Genomic DNA, 5497 nt, shown 5'->3' with positions numbered 1-5497 from the left:
ATCTTTGAGCCAATGAATTTTTTAATGCTTAGAATTGAGTTAATGGATAGAATCTAGAGACACATAAATGATTCTGAAATATTAATATTAAAACTTTCAGCAAAATTCTATTAAATTTTTCAATTGATTTCTTTTTAAATATTTTTCGGTCATTTTTGAGTTAATCGATCTTCAAGGGTCAATGAATTTTTTCAGGTCATGCATATATAACACTGGACCGATTTCAAAAACGAAAAATGCTCTTGAACATGTTTTTGAAACATGTATTTTTAAAGGGATGAAATTTTGCCTAAGGGAAAAAAGCTTCAATAGTTTTAGTAATGAGTATATTTTTGTTTACTTTGTTTGATTGTTTTAGGTTCTCAATTTTTCTGATGATTTTGATTGTGTTTTGGCGGCTGGTTTTGTTCAATTGATCTGCTTGTCAGGTAGAGTGCTTTTAAATTTTTCATTCAATTCTTTGAACTGTATTTCAGGACTTGTCCTGCTTTGTTTTTTACTTCGTCTAACAGATTTTTGTTTCGTCTTACCCTGACTTCTTGAAATTGACTTTTTCAATGACTTACCTCACTCAAAAAATTGACTTCTGAACTCAATTATGGAACTTAAAGTTTTCTGAACCTTTACTTGTTAAAGGTCAATAGTGGGCATCTAAGTAGTGCCAAACATATATGCCCTAATTCTTGATTAATAGAGTCTTGATTTTTTGATTTTGAATATTAATTTTGGGATCCTCACCGTTTTTGCCCCCAATACGTTATGCCCCCCGTCCGGGTACAAAGCACGTGCCATTACATTGTAAGTCATTATGAAAAAATTATTGCACGTTCATTTGAGAAACCCTATTAGGGCTTTCTCCTTAGAGCTTATGCGTCTCATAAAAATGACAGTCCAAAGCTAACCCAAAAAGTCTAGTGCCAGAGGTCTAATAAAGGACTGGTCGATCTGTCTATCTAATCTCTTTAGTTGTTTCAATTCATAGAAGGCCCCAAGCGTCTATTGCGGCTATTTTCCGGCAATCTGCCGGTTATGTTTATTAATAGCCGCCGCCAGCCTCTCAACGGCTAATACTTCTGACTTCTGACTGACTTCACTCACTGTTTCAACTGAATGGGTTTTAAATTCTTTCACGTATTGAATTACGTAGTGTACTGAAGACGGTCAAAGTCAAAAAAGCAAAATCAATAGAAACGGAATAAACATATAAAACCCGGCCTTTAAGTCATTGTACATTAGGTTATCAAAGTGCATAAAAACGATTGCTAGCTGGCATTAGTATTATGCTTAATAGCCTTCGATCCCAATGTGCGTCAAATGGGTCAACGGCGGCTATTTTCCGCCGGCAATTTGCCGGCTATGTTATTAGTCCTGTGGTTTTTAGCTACTTTTGGCTAGAACGAATTTTCATCTGACACGGATGGCATTGAATGGCTGAGCAGCTCGTAGAGTCTTACGCCTTACTAGTCTCGTAGTATTCAATTAACCCAAATTTATTGGAGGATGCATAAGTTAATGGCGTGAGGGAATGTTAATCTTAAGAGTCTTACCCCTCTCAGCCATCCCCTCCCCCCTCACTTACCTCCCCCATTTCTCCCCTTGTCCACCCTCCTCCTCCTGGCGATTTGGTCCCCACTCTTGTTTAGCTTTCTCAACCTACCCCCATTCGCTTGACCCCCAACGCTTGACTTCCCGCACTAAGCTCGATCCCCGCCCCAATGTGTGCATAGCTAAGCCCCAGATGACTACTACCAATGCCGACCATCTGGTCTGACGGATATGTTTTTGGGATGAAACATTGAAATCTGTTTTGGACCGTTGACATCCGTTTTCGAACATAGGATTTTACTTGTAGCTTAGTTTCTGATGAACCCTAATTAATGCTGCTGGTGTTTTTGAAGTCAAAAAGTCCTTATGAGCAATCTTTTATCCTCATGAAAGTATCTTCTCTCTATCCAAACTACAGTCATCCGCACCAGCTTATCCCACCTAAACGGGCACGGATAAAAAAGAATTAGGTAAAAATGGAGCGGCCTAAAAACATATGTCACTGAAGATAATACAAACTGCACTGACTTTGTTGTTCGAGTGTGTCAGTGCTTTATCCAATTCTGTGTCCCAATACTGAGTCAAATTGAGTGAAAAATTTCGAACAGAGGTTTATTATTTTCGTAAAGAGTGTTACTTACAACTCAATTAGTGCCTCTTTTTGACATATAATGTTTCTTTCGAGTTTAAGACCGAGCACACGAGTATTTTTTCGAGGAGATCAAAACCTTGGGCTAAGTTAATTGAGCTCGAGGGTTAATTGAGAAGAGCCATCGATTTGAAAAAAATATTTGGCGTTACCAAAAATTTTAAGCTTAAAACCACCTGAATGTAGAATCTTTACCAATTCTTTTAATGTGTATGGAGGCTCAGATCACGCATGCTCACACCTAGTTGCGAGTTGGGAGCATTCTTTTTGCAGATGTTGACCTTTTTTTGGCCTTTGGATGCAAGTGGAAGTCATTTACATCATGTTCTTATAATAGGCTCTTTTTTCTTTATTTGCAATTCTTGTTCTTTAGTTTGGTCAAAATTAAATTTTTAGAGGTCCTCAAGGAAAGGTCGATTTTTTTTGGTTTACAATTCAGTTGAGAAATACTATTTAAAAAGTTCAGTTTTGCTACTAGTGCATCAGAAAATAGGACAATCAAAAGGTGTTTGGAAGAATATATTGTTCTTAATAGTAGGTTTTTGTTCAAAATTGACAAATTGAATTGTTTTTGAAAGGTTTTCAATATTATTTTCGATCGGATTTTCCGAAAAAAAAACTATATATACAACGTCAAAAGAGCAAAAACTCAAAAAATTTCAGAAACTGAATAAATTCAGCATATGATAAACACCTTTTCCATCTCCCTCAGATTCCGAACACTCCTAAATGCCGCTCACTTATTACCTCCCTACTCCTCTCCCTTACAACCCTACTCCTCTCAACCCCCGCCTCCTAACAAGTCCCAGGGATGTACCCCATATTATCCATTTTACTTCCTCACATTCACCTATCTTAAACTTAAACCATCCTCATTTAACCTTAGCAAAGTGCTTCTGAGAGAACAGTTTATTGAGGGTAGTATGATTTAAGTTAGTCGGTTTGGTTTGCGTTCCAGCAGTTTGATTGTTCTTCATCTCCTCTTTTCCATTTTCGTCGGTATGCATTATTTTTTTGTGTTGGTTTTGATAATGCTTAATCTGACTGGGGAAAAGTAAGCTAATCTTCAAAGATTCGAATTCCCAAAGTCACTCTTGTTTTGTTAGGAATAGCACTGACATCATCTCCATTTCCCGTTTCAATGGCGCTGACTACTTTTTTCAATTCAATTGCCTGGAAAGGAAAACATGAATAACTCAAATTTGAGGTAAATCACCTGAATTACGTTTAAGTTAATAACTACCATTAACACCATCTGGGCCCTTAAAAACTTAACACTAACAAGCTATTGGGCTTGGGTTAAACATGCATCAGTTCAATCGCAGACCTATTTGAGTTACCTAAAACGTCCCTAACATCATATGAAATAGCGACGTAGCAATATAATCAAGCCGGTAAAAGCCAGTGTGAGTCATCCCATTGGCCAGATTTCTCGTTGGGTGAAGCCTCAAGAAGCCAGACGACATCATTTAGTTTCAATGCCGCTTGCCGGGGTGTCCACTGTTTATTTAAAAACCTACTCTGTCAGCAGCCTCTTCCCAATTCGCTTTTGTCTCTGTTTCACCTTCGTCCCCGCTGAAGACTTCGAGGTCATTGACTTGTTGAATACGGCTCCAGGAAAGTTGCAGAAGGCTCTCCCGAGTAGGAAGTAGTATGGCGTCAATGGGTTGTCTTTGTTGTTTCTCACAAGGGTGAGTAGATGAGAGTTGACAAGGCAGTTGGCTTCTTGACGATTGTGACGAACACATCTGTTGACAGCCTCACTGAGCTAGGATTTAGAAGAATTTGCTTGATACACTGAACGAGTCTCTCTCCCCCACCACCCCGCCAAATTGAGCAGCAGAAGCAGGGTTAAGCTTCCATTTGACAGACTGGCCCAATAGTTGGTCTTTGATGTAGTCGTGGTCCAACCTCAGTGGTCTCTGCCCAATCGGCTCTCTTGCTCTCATGAAATATTTTTCGTTGTCAGACAAGAACAAACGAGGTTGGCCAACTCGGTCGATGAAGCGTCGGATTGCTGTCAAATACTTGCACGTGCTGAATAATGATAGCACTTGATCAGACCAGGGAAGTTAAGTTTATCTTCCATGTTTCAAATTTGCACAGTTACAATTGTTTTTTTCCGAATAGAACTAAGATTGTTAAAATTTCTGGTTTTGCACGCGCTGATATTTTTTACAACACAATTGCTCAAAAGAAGATCACAAAAAACTCAAATGGGCGTGAATTATGAAGAAAATAATCATTTCACTTATCAAGTTTTTTTACTGCATCGCGTTAATTAACCTAGTGAAGTATACAGTTCCTTTAGGAGTGCAGTTTGTCTATGCGAAGCTGAGTGAGCGTTAGTCGAATATGCCTCTGTTTTCGAAGGTTCGCATTTAACATTTTGTGTTCTCAGTGTGTTCCCAATGTTCAACAGATGACCTAACCTGTGGTAGGTAATTTCCAAGGTAAGAGATCAAACTGAATAGCGTTCCACCTATATGCACGATTGCTTCTAGGGTGTTTGCAATTTTTTTTATTCATCGATCTATAATGCGAGGTCCTATAATGATACAGTTGTTTTCAAATCACGTTTTTTATGTATGTCTAGTGGACAAGTTGTTGAGAGCTGTCAATGATGAAAAACAGAAAAAAAATTGAGTGCAATTACTCGAGAATACTGTACGTTTTGCGGCGTTGCTTCACTATCCCCATTACAAAATTGTAAGCCTTAAACAAAACAACCCCATCTTTTGCATCACTCGGAGGTAATTTTTTGATAATGGTGACACTAGTTATACGGAACTGCGTTTAATATTGAAATGTCAACCCTAAAACTTAAGCAGAGAAGTGAATTTAAGCAGATGAACAAAATCTTGATTACAAAGGATTTTGTAGATTTCAAATTAATAAATTTTCATGGAATGCAACATTAGGAAGTCTAAATAATTGCTAAAAGAAGTTCTGGCAATGCCAGTTTTTGTACGGAAAACTATTGGATTTTGAAACAGTGTGCGCGTGTTTAAAGAACATGACACGTTCGTACGATTTTAGCTAATAACATCGACACCTTTTTTGTTCTAAACTGTTTAAGTTATTGTCTCAAAGGCTAAACTGATGAAGTTGGTGAACGAACTAGAGTATTGTGTTCCCTTTCACATTGAGAAATACTAAATTTCGATTTGTGCTAGCTGGCACAAATCGGAAGCTTAATGTTCCTCAATAACGGAGACATCATAACCGAGTTTGTCAATTAAACAGAGTTATTTTGAAGACGTTTTCGATGTTGCTCTGAATTTCCACCTTTTCTTACAGATA

This window comes from Convolutriloba macropyga, chromosome 13 (genome assembly GCF_964194025.1).
Source record: "Convolutriloba macropyga chromosome 13, txConMacr16.3, whole genome shotgun sequence".
Lineage (NCBI taxonomy): Eukaryota > Metazoa > Xenacoelomorpha > Acoela > Convolutidae > Convolutriloba > Convolutriloba macropyga.
Note: the sequence above shows the minus strand (reverse complement) of the source record.